Raw genomic sequence first — 17,994 nt, 5'->3', positions numbered from 1 at the left:
AATCACCCCAAGTGCTCAGTTACCACGTATTGTCTATACTAAAGTCCAAAGTGGTTTTATTTTGGTGTGTGGATAATCACTTTATTCACTGGACCAGCCGACAGGAGTCACTGAGCACTTACTCCGCATAGACAGTGTCCAGCACACTCCCGACACAGGAGTGAAGACAGCTAAGGTCCTTGGTGCCCAGAAGTTCACATCCTACTGCAGACAGCAGGTCCCATAAGGATTAACCGAACAAGAACATGGAACAGTGTGGAGAGGGACTGGTCATGGGGACAAGTGAGGAACAGCAGTCATGTGAAGGCCAAGAGGCAATGCTGCCAGTACAAGGTTTCGGAGGGGACATTTAAAGAAGACAGAAGTTCAAGGTCAAGAAGCCCAAGTAGCTTGACCAGAGTGAGGAAGAGGAGACGCACAGGTGGACATCGGAGGTGGACCTGTGGACAGTGTTCTAAGCTTAACGGGAAGCCACAGAACAACTATCTGTTTGACTTCAGAAAAATTAAAAACTACCAACATCAAAAGGGTCTCAATTTAAATGAGTAGATGATTTCCATGATAATGAAAGTTGAAGGCAATTCCAATTTTCTTTTGTTTAGATTTCAAATCTTGTAAAAATACCTGATGGGAAAAGACTTAGTTGAAATTCTTAGGGGTAGAAGGTGAGTTTATTAGAAGTACTGTATTACCCCGTGTGTAAGACACTCCCGTGTATAAGACGCACCTTAATTTTGGGGGTCCAAAATTTGAAAAAAAAAAAGTGTATTACATAAAGTTATTAAACTCAAGTTTTATTCATTACAAAATTCATACAAGTCCTCATCACTGTCAAAACTCCCATCCGTTATGAGCTTGTCCTCATCTGTGTCCAATGACAAATCACTGTCCTCAGCAATGAGCACAAAAACCACCATGAAAAAGCGGGAAATGTGAGTAAAATATCTACACCCACTGTATAAGACGCACCCATAAATTAGGGGACTCCATGGGATTTCTAAAATAGACCCCAAAGTTTTCTAAAATGGTGCATCTTATACATGGGAAATACAGTCATTTTTCATGGGTTTTTCTCACTTTTTTTTTCCTCTCAAATGATGGTTATTTGCTTTCTCCAAAGTGGTTATGTAGAGGTTTAACATTTTTGAAAGATATATTTTAAGGAAAAGATGAATAAGTTGCACCACATTTCTCTTTCCCACCCAAGATGCCACTTCTGCACGTGCTGGGAGAGACTCAGAGAGATAGAAAGATGTTCCCTTTGCCTCGCACCCTCGGACAACTCTCAGCGCCGGGCTGTGAGTTCACCCTTTTGTTGTTCCTTTTCTTCGGCAAAGCCCTTGTGGCCACGAATGGGTGGTCTACGTGGCCTGTTAATTCTCACAATATGAGATGTGTTCACTAGCTTTGGATTCTGCAGACATCTAAAACAGGCATTGCATGCTTTAAGACAATTATCTGCCTGTATCATTTTTTATAAAATGCTGTGCTACTTGTACAGAGGGTAACAGGAGAGCTAGAATATCATCAAGCAGTGAAAAATCAAAATATTTTGCTGTCATATGCTGTCACATGCTGTCACAAAGCCCTGCGCCTATGGCCACAGTCGAGTTGAATCCGATTAAAAGATCAGCAAACAAGGCAGGTTTGGGGGTGTCTGACCTCGTCGGGGCTGCGCCTGCAAGTACCTGTCAGCGTCTCAGTTGTCCCGTGCTGTGTGACACTCTTGCTTATGTGGCTTGCCAAGGGAGACAGGCCCGCTGACATCTTGAGGAGGAAACAACAGATTCGTGTGTTTAGTTTTCTATTTTCAAATACTGTTCCATGCTGCTGTGATGGGCTTAAATTTAATTCCAATTACCAGTTCCACAAACAATGAATTATTCAAGATGGACTGCCCAGTTTTACCAAAGCATGTGGGCAGCGTGCATATGTTTGCTTTTTCCTGCACACGTGTGGACAGAGACGGAGAAATTCAATTAGCTGCTCCCTAGTTTATTAGAATTCCACAACACTATGCATTTCAAAGAAGCTGATAAACATTTGCTGAGCTGGGGATGCATGACTCATTAAAACCTCACAGGTCCACACGGACATGTCTATCCATTTAAAAAGTTAAAAATTATATAAATTACATAATAAAACATTCATTTGTATCTCATAAGCAAGGAAAAGAGGCTCCGTGTGAGATATGCATGTGTGTGTGTGTGTGTGTGTGTGTGTGTGTGTGTGTGTGTGTTTCAGGAATGGAATGATATAAATAAAATAATAGAGATCAGTCTTTTTTGTTTTCTTTAAGCCACTCTGATATTCCATTGCAGCTCATGATGACGTCACAGTGTTGTCATGTCATAAAGTTAGTGAAATTAAAATTTCCGCCATTTTTTGAGAGAGAGAAAGCTCTCCTTTTTTACCACATGACTCACAGGGTAGAAATATACACTTAGCTTTCAGCGACACTGCCCCAAGAATTTTCAATATTTGCCTTAGGCAAAACTGAAGTTATCTGTCCTTGTTTAAATTTTTCACATTTCACGAGGAAAGGAAAAGAAAAAAAAAAAAGGCTTGCATAGCTAGAGCATGACAGTTTCCCCATCTGTGAGAAATTGCTCTGAAAACATGGATGAAAGTTGAAAATATATTTTCATTTTTAGAGGCCTTGGTTTTGAAAGTAGTCTATTTTACTGAATGATAGAAATCGAGGAGGTGCACAGCGATTAGATAAAGATGGATGGGTTTGCATAGCTGACACACCTGTAGAACTGCCGCCCTGGTGAAGAACGGGGTGACCCCCGCGGCAAGGGGCCCTCCCGGGCCACCTCCCCATGGGAGCTGGAAGAACGGGGTGACCCCGTGGCAGGGGCCCTCCCGGGCCGCCTCCCCCTGGGGGTCGCCCCGCTGTGGCTGTCGGGCACTGCGGCCTGCTCTGAACTGTCTGTACATGGAATTTTACAGCCTGTTTTCTCTGGTTCCTTCCTTCCTTCCTTCCTTCCTTCCTTCCTTCCTTCCTTCCTTCCTTCCTCCCTCCCTCCCTCCCTCCCTCCCTCCCTCCCTCCCTCCCCCCTCCCTCCCTCCCTCCCTCCCTCCCTCCCTCCCTCCCTCCCTCCTTCCTTCCTTCCTTCCTTCCTTCCTTCCTTCCTTCCTTCCTTCCTTCCCCTCCCTCCCTCCCTCCCTCCCTCCCTCCCTCTTTCCTTCCTTCCTTCCTTTCTTTTTCCTTTTATTTTTTTTAAGTGAGAGGAGGGGAGATAAAGCAACAGACCCCTGCACGCATCCCGCCTGGATTCCACCCTGCCACCTGTTTGGGGGTCTGGGGCTGATGCTTGAATCAATTTAGCTAATGACTGTGGGCAGGGGAAGGGAGAGAAGGGGGAGGGGAAGAGGAGCAGATGCACATGTCTCCCGTGTGCCCTGACTGGGGACCCGACCCCAGGACGTCCACATGCTGGGCTGATGCTCTAGCCACTGAGCCAAACGGCCAGGGCCATGTCTGGTTTCTTTAACTCTGCAACATTATGTTTGCAGAAAGTACCCACTCGGCTGTGTTTAACTGGGGCTCATTAACATTGCTGTATGTTATATTCCATCGGTCCGTTAGATAACAACATATTTATAGGATCTAAAGTTGATGAATTTTTTTTAAAAAAAAAGTTATTCTTAAGTAATGTTAGACTCATCCTTGTACATGTTTCTTAGCACACATTCATACATGCCTGCTAGGAATATACCCAGAGCAGAATCACCGGGTCCCAGGGCTTGAATGTATTCAACTCCAGTGGGTGGTGTTAAACAGTATCATACACTGACACCCCTAGTTCATAGGAATTCTAGTTTTGCATCCGTGCCAACACTTGTCAGGATTATGGCTGTGCGCTGGTCTCTCAGTCTGGCTGCAAGGTACTCCCCGTGGGGCTAACGTGCAATGGGTCCTTTCCCGGGTGTACAGACCTCTTACTCTTCTGTGCAGAGCCTGCTCAGGTCTTCCCCGCGTATCTTGGGGTGGTCTGCTTGTTCAGTATCACTGTTTCGGTTTAGTGCACCTGTGTTCCATTTAATACATCTTGCCGACCCCAAGGTTGTAATGATATGTCTACCAGGTCACCTTCTGGAAGCTTTGTTATTTCAGTGTTCACCATTTCATCCTCAACTCATCTGGAATTGGTGTGAGGTTAAGGATAGGGCTCATTTCTTCTCTAAGAATATCCATCTGGGCCTGACCAGGCGGTGGCGCAGTGGATGGGGCGTCAGACTGCAACACGGAGGACCCAGGTTCAAAACCCCAAGGTTGCCGGCTTGAGCACGGGCTCATCCGGTTTGAGCAAGGCTCACCAGCTTGAGCCCAAGGTCGCTGGCTTGAACAAGGGGTTCTTTTGCTCTGCTGTAGCCCTCGGGTCAAGGCACATATGAGAAAGCAATCAATGAACAACTAAGGTATCACAACAAAGATTTGATGCTTCTCATCTCTCTCCCTTCCTGTCTGTCTGTCTGTCCCTATCTGTCCCTCTCTCTGTCTCTGTCACACACACACACACACACACACACACACACACACACACACACACACAAGAATATCCATCTGATCCTGCACCAGTGGGTAAAAAGGCAATCTTTGCTTCCACTACGCAGAGGTGTCGGTTTCATTGTAGGTCAATTCATTATGTATGTATTGGTCTGTCACAGGTCCTTTATTTTGCTCCATTAGTTTAACTCTCTGTCATTGTGAAAACACATTATTTTCTTAAATACCCCAAACTTATAATATTGTGATGTCTTATATAAATAGTGTTACACTCCCAACTATGAGTATAGTCTTCTTTTTCAAGTGAAGATCCATTCTGCTTCCAGAAAGGCACTGCTAGAAGGGCAGATCGACTTTTTCTAAGAAGGTGTTTTGAGCCAAGTTTTAAGATTGTGAAGACTTGCTCTATCTACCTCTGGTTCGCTCCTGTTGCAGGGGCATAGTTCTCAGGTGATTTGGGTAAGAGCCCAGAGTTCTTTTTTGGGGGTCCTTTCTCCTTTGTGAGTTCTGGACTCTCATTTCACTGCCCCAGGACTGTCAGAATTCTATTCAGTTTCTTAGCCCCTTCTTGCCTGGCTGCTTGGCTTCTTGCCTTGGACAACTTTAGAAGTTGATTTTTTTTTTCCATGTGGGAAACTGGTAACAAATATTAAACTCACTACAGTGTATCTGACTTTCTTCTAGAATCAGAGCTTGTTGAGTCTTGGCAAGCCCAAACTCGACTTCGTCTTCAGCCCCATGAGCTTCCATTCAACACAATATTGCTGAGATGTCATGTGGATATATTAGTTGTTCTTACTAGGAACAGGGGTCTGCGTGAAGCTGTACCATCATAGCAGGAGACAGAAACTGTCGAAGCTTTCATTGTCAAATTATGGAGTTGTTTTATTTTTATTTTCATCGACTTTCTCCCAACCAGTATGCGTGCTTACTGTGATGGTCTTTGTTTAACCCTTTGAGTAGTATGAATGCTTATGTATGTCCTTGTGCCTCCTGACCATCAGAGTAACTGGAACTAATTTAATTTCACTTTTTGAAAAAAAAACAAAACTCACCCCCCTGGGGTCAGCAAGCATGAAAGAGAACTCAGTACTCAAAAGGTTAACTTATGCAAAGAAAACATTTGACGTACATCCAGTAAGAATCGGTAAGGATAAAAAGATCAATAATACCAGCAGAATTTCGCACATTTGAAGGAACAAGGAAAGTCTCAGGCAAAAGTACATGTCAGTATTTTGAGTTCTGAGCTGACCACGTTTTCCAGATTTGCTATAACTGCACATATTTTACACTAGTACCATGAGAATTCAAAAAAAACAAAAGTAAAATCATAAAAAAGAGTAGATTTCTCCCTTTGGGTTTTAGGAGACCTCTCTTTACATACAATGTCATACGTGACACACTGACGGGCAGAAGACCTGATGGGTTGTCATTCATGACAGAACGACTTCAGTTACTCGATGGGAAGATGCCATGTTCTGAGGGTGGTATCCTACTGAAGTCTCGCCATTTTTATTCCCCCATAATTACACTAACTTGAAAGGGTTGCATTCTTGGTTATCAAGTGAGACTTATTTCCTTCTATATTTTTTTTGGAGTCAAAATAAATATTCACCAGAAACGTTTCCAAATGTAAGCTTGGCAAACCCATTTTCAAAGAGGATTTTTCTGCAGCATGGACCCCATGAGCACCACATCGTTTGACGAACAGCTTTCATCCTCCAAACGTACACACACACACAGTGACAACAGCCAGGACGTATTCCTGATGCGCTGTGATACCCATCCCCTGTGGCTGGACCGAGCCCCGGAAACTCCCCTTCACTACAGCTGTTGTGTATCAAACTTCAAAACGAGACGTTTTCTAACCTACGGGCGTACAAGGTCGTGCCCAGAATAAGCTCACAATCCTATGCCAAGGCGTGAAGACGCAACTGAGGGCCAAGGACTCTTTATCCCCACTTGTCTAGAACTGTGGTCACTATGGTGAGTTGGGTGGGGGCTGCTGGCAGGGGTAGAGGCTCCATGTGTCAGGGATGAGGACGCTGGGTGCAGGGGGACCCCGACGGCAGCAGGCTAAGAGGGAAGAAGGCTGAAATGTCAGGTCGGGACTGGGTGGCGGGCACGGCTTCCTCCTCTGGTAGCTCCCTGGCTGCCCCCATCTCAGACGCAGCTCCTTCTGGAAGGGACCATTTCCTTGGCATATGGATGAGCACACCTTTAAGGATGAAATACTACTGAGGGGAGGGCAGCCTATGCTACACGTCCCCAAAGGAAGGATGCCGGGGATGAGGGGAAATCAAGGCAAGAAAGACAGCGGGGGCTGGGGGAGACCCTGCTGAGTTGAATCTGAACAGTGTATCCATCACCCCAAATGATACAAATCAGCCATTACTGGCTCATGCAAAAGCAACTCTCCTACCTGAGCTCCCCTTCTCTGCTTTCTAACCCTCTTTGCAGCTCAGCCTAATGAATTGTCAGACAGCTCTAAGGAATGACAAATGTCTGTGCTTTGCGGCGGCTGCTGCTGTTTTGTGGGAAACACCTGATGTATGTAGTCTTGCATTCTTCAGTTTCGAATTAGAGACTTGGAAAACAAAATCAGCCTTGATAAATATAGCCATTTTTCCGTGTCCGGTAAGCTGAACTGAATGGGTACTTTAAAAAGAAAGAAAGAAAGAACTCTCTTTTGTTCTTCTAAATATGTACACAGCGCAGGGTAAATCTCAAACAAAGAGCTAATGCCCCAGTGGTGGGGGGGTGAGGAAAGGAATCGCCGATTCACGAATTAGAGTTCTGTTTACATTGCTATTGTCAAGAGTAATCATCTGTTCCCTTTAAGTAAGTTGTGGGGCCTTGATTAATGCTATTTGGGAACATAAGCGGTTAAAGACCTGGGACTCCCATTGGTGTTATTTACTTGTTGTTAAAGAGGTAGGCCGATTTGCAATGGTCATTTAACATTTAAGAAATAATTGAAAGCCGTAGCTTTACTAATCCATAAGTGCTTCTACTGGCGTGCAAATAATTCTAGATCCTGCATTTAGACTTGATTAACAAAAAGGTAACAGCTTAGGCTTCAGGAAAGTGATATGTATTTTCTTTGAAATCTTCAAATAACTGGGAAGTGCAAATTTGTATATGTTTGAATAAATAAAATATTTTAATTGTGGTGATTCTTCTCTAGACTTCCGTTACATTTTATGCATATCTACATGTTCTGATGGTGTAGCTTTAAAACAAAATTTTAAATAGCTTTCTCTAGCCTCGTAACTCAATGTGTTTTTTCTCTGGCAAAAATTCCACTGGCTGTAATGGGTAGAAAGGTTTATGACGCCTTTAGAGATCACAATATCCCTATATTAGATGTACTTTTATTTTACTTGTCATGCTAGGGCCCTCAGCCAAACTGATCACAATTACAAAACGTCATGATTCTGTCTAGTAAAACCATGTCTGGTCCTTTCTGTAACTGTCACCACAAGAAGAGCAACGTTAAATCCTCAATACTATGTTTCCACCTAGAGTTCTCTTTTTTTGGTCATCTGCTAAAAGAAATCTCACAGAGCCAACAGTCACTGAGATTGAGAAAGCATAAAGAGATAAGTAAGAATATCTGCTCTCAAACCTGTATGTCCTTGCCCTAGCTGGATGGCTCAGTGATAGAGCGTCGGCCTGGTGTGCAGGAGTCCCAGGTTCGATTCCCGGCCAGGGCACACAGGAAAAGCGCCCATCTGCTTCTCCACCCCTCCCCCCCTCCTTCCTCCCTGTCTCTCTCTTCCCCTCCCGCAGCCGAGGCTCCATTGGAGCAAAGTTGGCCCGGGCGCTGAGGATGGCTCTGTGGCCTCTGCCTCAGGCGCTACAATGGCTCTAGTTGCAACAGAGCAACACCTCAGATGGGTGGAGCATCACCCCCTGGTGGGCATGCCGGGTGGATCCCGGTCGGGCGCATGCAGGAGTCTGTCTGACTGCCTCCCCATTTCCAACTTCAGAAAAATACAAAAAACAAAAACAAAAACAAAAAACCCTGTATGCCCTCATGGGACAGACGGGCTCTCCGTGTTCTGCATACTCCCCACTGCAAACCGACTTTTGCACAACCTTGTATGTATACCTTAGAGACTTATATGCTGATCGCGACAGACTCTCCTTGTCAGATGTAATTTTCTAAGGAGTTTTTTTTGGGGGGTCCTTTAAACTTCTCACTTCAATATTCTATTTATCTAGAAGCCATTCCAATTCACATTGGTGCCGACTCTCTAGTTGAGAACTTTTGCACTTGAACCGACAAGTAATCTCTCTATAAGAGCTTTTCCTCTCCTGCACTGTAGACTCTCTCAAACCCTTGGTAGTGGGAAAAGAGGAGGAATCCTATTTCTCTACATAATCATCTAAAAAGAGGAGGAAGAAAAGGAAGAAAACAAAACTGCCCAGAGAAATAGAAAGGTCATAACGGTAGTACTTGCTAACTGTATACAGTTTCATGCTATTGAAAATTATTTAGACTGTGCAAAGCACTTCATATCGGTGAAATACTTCATAATGGCTAAGCAGATAACTCCTCCCAATAACCCTGTGAAGGATGCTAGTGTTATGACCTCTATCTCCCAAGAAAGGACTCTGTGCCACAAGGAGATTAAATGATCTATTCAGGGAAAAAACGCTCTTGAGCTGCCATGGGGGGCGTGGAAGAGAGAGGGAGCTTGGTTCTTCTCCCCTGGCCCTGCTTACTTCCGGTTAGTAAGTTACGTGCTGGAAGGACAGTAGGAGGTGGCCGTGGTCCTGGATGGAACAATCCAAATCCACAACAAACAGAGCTTTCATAAACTGACTGAAATACACTGAGTGTATAAGTCCACCTTTCTTTTCCCCAAGAGGATTGGTGGCCAGGTCTGTCAGTTAACTGGAGAGGACCAATGAGGTCAAGGATGATAGATGTGTTAACTCAAAGACCCAATCAGCAGGTGGGCTCGCCACAAAGGTAAAGGTAAGGAGGCTCCAGCACACGCCTTTATCACTTGAACCAACAAGTAATCTCTCTTTATTAAGAGAGATTAAGAGGTAATATTAAGTCTCATTTTTAGGCTAATAGTGTTCCTTTTTATTTTCTATAACATTTTCAAATACTCATTTAAAATATAAAGGGGAATTAACCTTTTGTTTCATATCGATTTTCCCTCTCACTCAGCAACGGAGCCCCCTCACCTCCTCAGGTTGATATTAAACCAGCAGGTAACAGAGCTGGTAAGGCAAGCAAAGTGTCGATGGGATTCAAGAAACCAAGTTTTTGTTTTTATAATCAGCTTTGGTCTCTGCTGCAGCAGGAATAAAATAACAAGGTTCAAAATTGGGGCGAAGTGTTTGGAAATATTGCACGAGAAAGAATCAAATGGGCTTATTCTTCCAGGGTCCAGGATATCAGCCAGGCCGGTGTTTGAAATGTTGGGCCAGGTCCTGGCCGCCTCGTAATTCAAGTGCATTTCACAGGAACCAGGACGAGAGAACGGGACGAAAACAATGATCTGGGGACTCAGGGAGCTGAGACTCTCAGGAGGGACGGGCAGATGCTGCGGATAAAATAAGAACCACGCTGAACTTTCACCTGAGCCGAAGTGAAATCACACTCTCTCAAGAACTGAAAGAAAATCCTGAACGTTGTATTGTTTCTTTCCTCATCACATTGTGTTTCATTTTCTGCCCCCGCTGACATCTAGAAAACCCAGCAATATGAGAAGAGGGAGAAATGACAAGACCTCTTCTGGTGTTATATCCAGACTAGCAAAAAGCAGAAGCCCGGCACTGCTAGGAACAGCATCCAAGTCCAAACGCATGTGTGTATTGTGTTAGATGGATGAAGATACAGATATAGCAGCTACGTGCATGAAAATTTCTGTGTCCGAGAGGTTAAATGCACCAAATGACGCACTTGTTCAAACTCCCATCTCTCCGTCTTCTGGGCTTTGGTCATCTCCACACACAAACTCCGCCAGATCAACAGTCTGGTGTCTCCTTTCCCATCTGTGGTCCCAGAGTCCTTGCTCTGTGAGACCATTCAGAAGCAATCCGTGTCCGAGGGCCGAGGAATGGGCCCTGCTCCCGATCTGCAAGCCATCGGACTGTCCAGGTGCCACACGTGACTGACAAGGGCTCTCCCTCCTTTGTCAGAGAGTGCCACTACTGCGTGGGTGCGTGTGGACGGAGGGTGTGATTTAGTACTGACACTTCCGAAGTGACGATGTCCCCCCTTCGCAGTAGCACTGCCACCCTAGGAAACCCAGCAGGCCCTGAGCTCCTCTTGGGGACCGCATCTACCACCCGAGAACGACAGGTGTGGGCTGTGACACTGGGGGGCATGTTGCATGTTTGGCTCAGGTGCCAGCGGGCATGCCACACTTATTGCTACTGCCACTCCACTCGGCTTGCCTCCGAATTAACACCGCCAAGATAGTGTGAAATAAAAAGGAAGGTTCATGGGACGTCAGTTACCCGGGTTCTTCTCTCTTCGGGGTTATACATGAAATAATATTAAAATAACCATAACTGGAAGTACCACTGGGTGCAGAGAACTTGGCATATTGTGTCCTCACAAGAACCATTTAGTTGAGAGGGAACGAAGGTCAGAGAGGAATGCTTAGGGTGCCCCGCTAATCTGGGAAAAGACAGCTGGGGGCTGTGTACTCAGGGGACAGACCGCTGCTCCTGAGGCCTTCCCCAGAGAGCACCACGCGGCAATGGGGAAGGAAGACCTTTCTGTAGCCTTCTCGCCATTATTACTAAAATTAGTGAAGGGCAGATGCTGGTGGTGAGCCGAGGTGCTGGCATTTAAATTGAAATAGACCGGTGATCAGGGAGTTTTCTGGGGTTCAGAGATGTATTTGGATAGTAGATTCTATTTTAAAATCAGCACAACCAGCTCTGATTTTCGTCTACATGCTGCTTTCGTTTGTTCATCATTCAAGCAACAGTCGTTTTTGGTTTTTTTTTTCCACGAGGGACTCCCACAGATAAAGTGGACGCATACGGTGGGGGAGGGGACTGGAAGGCCCACCACCTGGATGCATCGGCCCGTAATCACCTGACACACCTGGGTTTGGTGCATGTCAGTTTGCAGGGAGAGAGAGAAAACATTTATAATATGCTCGTCAGATGGCCAGAGCACATGGCTGGCCACAAGCAATATGGGGAGTTTCAGCATCGTATCTGGACCACTCAGTGACGCTGGGGATGGGGAAAGGAGGGGGCGTGCAGACCTGGAAATGAACTGTATCTTTAAAAGCATACTTTTATCATTGCAACATCATTAATGATATTATTTTGCATTCATTCATTTATTAGATTCACTCATCAAGCACTTTTTTTTTGTAATTTTTTTTTTTTTCCACAGAGACAGAGAGAGTCAGAGAGAGGGATAGATAGGGACAGACAGACAGGAACAGAGAGAGATGAGAAGCATCAATCATCAGTTTTTCGTTGCGACACCTTAGTTGTTCATTGATTGCTTTCTCATATGTGCCTTGACCGTGGGCCTTCAGCAGACTGAGTGACCCCTTGTTCAAGCCAGCGACCTTGGGTCCAAGCTGGTGAGCTTTTTGCTCAAACCAGATGAGCCCGCGCTCAAACTGGAGACCTCAGGGTCTCGAACCTGGGTCTTTCCGCATCCCAGTCCGACGCTCTATCCACTGTGCCACCGTCTGGTCAGGCTCATCAAGCACTTTTTAATGGGTAGAATGCCCCCCTTCATATGGTGAAGTACTATACTAAACCACAGCACCTCAGAAAGTGACCTTATTTGGAGACTGGGTCTTTACAAACATAATCAAGTTAACATGAGACCATTAAGATTAGTCTGAAGCTCCAATGACTGGTGTCGTTGTAAAAAAAGAAATTTTGGAATACAGAGATGTACCTTGAAAGAAGATGGTATGAAGGGACTCAGGGAGGAAACGGCTGTCTACAAGCCAAGGAGTTCCCTCGGGAAGAACCTTGACCTTGGACTTCCAGCCTCCAGACTGGGAGACGACAAATGCTTGTTCTTGGAGGCGCCTACCTAGTCTGTGGTGCTTGGTCACAGCAGCCCTAACAAACGAATACACATTGGCTTATTAACTTGCTATTTGCCTGCCAGGCACCTTAAATTAAATGATATTTAATCTTCCCAACAAATTGGTAAGCTTTTCATTCTATTCATGAGGAAACTGGGAGTTATCAATTAAATGGCTCGTTTAAACTACCATTTATTTCATGAGAGTCCAGGCTGGGGTGTGTGACCCTTGGGCTACCTAACTTCTAAGTTTTCACGGAGATGTGTGTGACTGCAAAAGCAGTGTTCTATGCTATACATTTATATTCTGGGGGTTTTGTTATGTCCATAGGTTTATGTATATGCGTGAGCATGTGTGCCGGGGGGTCTTCCTGAACCCTTTGCAGTTACAGTTCATAAATGATAGAAACTCACAGGCCCATTATATCTACAAAAGTGAGGGCAATGTTGGCAGAATGCATCCAGAGCCATTAAGAAAGAAAGACAATTGTCGTTTGGCGGGATTGGCTTCTCCAAAGGCCACTTGTAAAACCCCACACAGGACCCACCCCCAGGAGCGGACCGAGGAATCAGGATTGCTGGGCACTAATCACTGACTTCCGCTGTTGCATTAGCAGAGAGCTAATAGCCGAGTCTTCCAGGATTTAACCATCAGAAACCCCCTGAAGTGGCCTGAACCTCGCGCTACAGCATCACTCGCCATCGTCACAGAACTAATCATGCAGATTCGGCGGCGGAGGACCGACTCCGGTAGAACAGAGTTCATGCATGACATATGATGTATCTGCTCAAAGGGACAGATACATCTTTCTTACTGCCGCCACGTAGCGGCTCTCATCCACGGTCCCTCTCGTCCAAATCACCTCAGACAAATGTGAGGACGTCAGTGCTCACAGTAATTCCTTCATTTTTAAACACATAATGGAAATGTATAACTAGTCCTCATAAAAATTTATATCTCAATCCATCCCTTTAATTTATAACAGGCCCTTTAGGCAGTTATTATTCAAACATTAATAAAATGGCTATGGATCACAAAAAAAAGCAAGCGTCTCCCTAAGTTCACTTCTCTTTTGTTTTTGTACGTATAGAAAGCTAGATTAGCGTTCACGCCACCTCTGGTTCTAACAACAATTATGCCTTTAATAAGAGAGGCCTGTGTGATGTATTACCTTAATCACGTTAGGAAGCCAGGCTCCGATCATGAAACCAAAGTTGAATTTTTCATGCCCTTCGCAACAATTGTGACTCTTAATGTCCTATATGTTTGGATTCTGCAGTTTATGCAAATGCTCCCTTTCTATAAATTTTAGATTTATCTCCATTTGTCACTGTATGCATTCTAACACGAGGCGTTGTTTTTTCTTTCCCTCTAAATATGATTAAAACCCACTTCAATTATTTATACGGGGCAAAGATATAAAATAAAAGTTGGTGGGGCTTTTCTTTACTGCGGGGTTAATTATATGACTTTTAAAATGTTAATAAATTTAACATGGGTCCGAACCTCTCTCCTGAATTTTTAAAAAATAGTCCTTTGAGAAAGACGTCAATGGACTGAGAAAAGAAAACAAGACGCAGGGAGCTGTTCTTTCTCATTACGCAACCGGAACGTGCGATTCAGAACGCTCCGCCCGAGAGTGGTTTTTCACTCTGCGATCCCACAGTTCTGCTCTTCTTCTCGTGTTTGCCCGGGAGCCTTACAACCTTGTAGCATGTGTTTTCCTGAATTAAGGAATAAATAAATAAATAGCTGACCTGTTCTCCCCTCTATACCTGAGCGATGCCTTTCAAACTCTACCTGATGCTTTCTAGCGAAGTGGTTTGGACAAGGTAGGGCTCTATGGTTGTAACCACAGGGCGACACGGCTGTACACAGATGTCTTGCTCCCAGACGTCCCCAAACTACGGCCCGCGGGCCACATGCAGCCCCCCGAGGCCATTTATCCTGCCCCCCCCACCACACTTCCGGAAGGGGCACCTGTTTCATTGGTGGTGAGAGGAGCACTGTATGTGGCGACCCTCCAACGGTCTGAGGGACAGTGAACTGGCCCCCTGTGTAAAAAGTTTGGGGACCCCTGCTACGTCTTATTTTTATATCAAATGTTTTTGATGCGAGCAGCAGGTCTTAGTCAATGCTTGACAACTGCTGGCTTAGAAAGATAAGGTTTCCTGCTAGGAGGAATCCGAGGCTTCTGAGCCACATATGTTCACACAAGGGAAGTTTCTTCTCTAATAAGTTACATTTCTTCCCATGTATCTCTCTCCCCAGCCATTTAAAAGGACCAGGGAGAAAATAGAAGTTTCCAGTGGACCAAGAAAAATCTTTAATAAGGCTCTTGACTTCACTCTATTAGCCTATTTCCCCCAGATTTTATCATGACTATTGATTTTTTCACCTCTGTGATCCCCTTTCAATAGATTTATAACAACAAAGCTAAAATCACAAATTGATTCTGGTTAAATATTAGTCGTTATGGCTAATGAGATCCTGTCCCTTTAAAGACCTAACTCAGCTTCAGTCCCTTTATACCCGGCAACTCTAATGGTCTTTCCACTAATTGGTTCTGTGTAAATGAAACAAGCTGGAAAACACTGTGGCACCAATAAATATTAATAAGTTATTGTTTGTTTTCTTTACCTTGCTTATGAATTCATACAAAGACAGTGCTAAGACATTAACTCCAGTCTATTAATTGCCACCTGATAATTGCCACCTGATACTTTTCTCCTGGATAATTAGGTACCCATTAGTTCTAATCAAGTAGTTACTTAATTATTGCAGTAATTAGTCTAATGGACTAGCAAATTGAAGCTTTATCACTTTTGGATACTTAATGTTCCTGACAGCATACTTCACAAGTGTCAGGGTTCCGGATTTGGCAACCTGTCACCCAAGAACCCCTTCCTCCACCCCCAGCCTCATCCTACCATCACTTTACCTATTGTCCCTGACGTTGTCACGGAGTCTTCAAAGTGGCGACTTAAACCCAAAATCCTCCCACAGGGAGACCTTCCTGGTGACGCTTTATGGAGACACGAAGCCGTGTCTTTCTATGGGCAGCAAGCAGCACATCGAGTGACCCTACTTCCAGACAGCACGAAAAACCAGCCAATAGACAGAGACCGTTCCAAGAAAACACAGAGAGATCACAGACCAAGTCCACCCAAGAAGGGAAAGGCCTGTTGGGGAATGCTGGGGAGCTGATAACATTACACCCTTTCTTCTCCGCTAAACACAGACAGGATTCAAAATAGCTGGACAATCCAAAAAGCTACGGCATGTTTATTCAGCAAATGAAATAAGCCCTCAGTCCATATTCAGTTTTGAGGACCAACTCCAGGAAGCCCTGGAAAGTGGGAAAAAAAGTTGCTTCCAGGACAACTGTCTGACCTCTTTGTCATGGAACTTGCACGAACACTGAATTTATCGACTGCCTTCTTCTGGGTAAAATGCACTTCATGTTGCCCATTCATTCTAGAAAATTCTTTCATTGACTGTGCGTCTTCATTTTCATAGCTGAACATTGGGAGCAGGCTCTCTCTGAGGTCTCCTCACTCTTCACTGGCTGATTGTAATGCCTGTGGCCGAGGCCGGGCAGGTTCGCACTGAATTCGGGCAGACGGTAGAGGAACTACGAGCCAGAAAGCATTGGGCCATTCCCGTTTATTGGAGGCTCGCAGAGACAGGCGAGCAAATAAACAAATAAAAACCTGCTTTTCTCAGTGGAGGGCGAGAGATCAGGAAAACCGCACCTCACAGGGGCAGGAGAGAGACCTGGGATAGTCGCCCCTGAGCGCAAGCACCCGTATCCTCACGGACTGTCCACACGTGGTGCTGCCCCCACTCATGCACGGATCAGGCAAAGCGCTTGCAGCCGGTCAACAAGCAAGCAAGCCTGACACAACTGTTTTCCACACACCGATACTTTCCATTCTTTCTGCTTATATCGTCCCTCTGTAAATCTCCGTATTTTTGTGGATCTCTAGGGCTGTATCCTGGGTTTCATTCATTTATTTAGTTAGGTAAGTAGATAGGTAGCTGGGTAGCTATTTATTTATATGTGCATCTTCTCATTAGGTGATCACATGTCTGTCAATAGCCTACAAACCAGATCCTGTCACTGTCTTCAAATCTTACAATGGTTTTTATGACACTCAGAATGCACCCTGGATCACTGACCCATAAGGCCCTGCATGACTTGATCCCTGCTTTCCTCTATGATTCTCTGTTTTGCACTCTTCCTCCCCTAGAACATGCCAGCAACTTGGCTTTTTCTAGTCTTTAAACATACCCAGATTGTTTCTGCCTCAGGACCTTTCCACATGCTGTTTTTGCTATAGTAGAAAAGCCTTCCCAGCTCTTCCTAAACCTCCTTCTTTCTGGTTTGTTCTCAGTTGAGGTTTCACCTCAAAAAAGCTTTCTATGAATATCCTGGCTAACAACACTTCCCCAGTCAGATCTCTATTTCATAACGAATTGCTTCCTTTGAAGCACTTTATTCCATTGGAATCAAACTACATGAAAACAGGGGGTCTTGCCTGTTTCATTTGCCACTGTTATCTCCGGACACCTGATCAAATCAGGCACAGTACAGGCACCAAATACATACTTTTAAAATTCATCAGTAAATAAGCAACTCTAAGACAGGTGGGCAAAGAGATTTCCTTGCAAACACTTCCTCCTGAGAATGACCTTGGAATCTTGTTGGATATTGGGACAGATGAAACTTAAATTTCATTCATTTCTGCCCAAACCAATGCTCTGCGTTCTACTGGACACAGTACCACGGAGTGGGGCCATGCACAATCGGGTGCCATGGTGACGGGGTGCCCCCCCCACTGTCACATTCTGGCTTTCCTGGTCACATGATCCCAGACCTTGCTTTCTGCTATCTTTAAAATGGAAAAACAACAACATGTAAAGGAGAGAGCCTCCAGAGAATTCCTTGTGATCATAAAGGTAAGAAGTCATGTTAGGTGCATGGACACTCAGTCACTGCTCCCTAAAGACGACTGTTGTCACCACTTTGAAAACACGGTCCATGTTCCAGGAGCTCACACTATGTAAATGCCTCTTTTGTGATTCACAAGGTCACTGACAGTGGGGATCTCAGGGATGGGGAGCTCACCACGGGGCTTCTCTACACCTGCATCTGGACCCCATTTGCTTGTAGATGTTCCAGAGATTATTTCTGTGGGTTACTCACTGCTCGGTCTCCACTGACCCCCCCCCCCATTGCCCTTTGTCTGAAAACCTGCATCATAGGGCAAAAGTTTTCTTTCTCCCTCCCTCCTTCCCTCCTTCCCTACTTTTCTCTCTCTGTCTTCCTGCCCAGCTGCCTAATAAGCATAGAGCTTGGAAGACAGAAGTGACCCAACCCTGGCTTCCTGGGAAATGACTAGGCCTGGGCGTGTCGCTCTCGTGGGGTCCTGA

This window comes from Saccopteryx leptura, chromosome 13, assembly GCF_036850995.1.
Source record: "Saccopteryx leptura isolate mSacLep1 chromosome 13, mSacLep1_pri_phased_curated, whole genome shotgun sequence".
In the NCBI taxonomy this organism is placed as follows: Eukaryota; Metazoa; Chordata; class Mammalia; order Chiroptera; family Emballonuridae; genus Saccopteryx; species Saccopteryx leptura.
The sequence above is the reverse complement of the archived record's forward strand: the minus strand, read 5'-3'. Positions refer to the sequence as shown.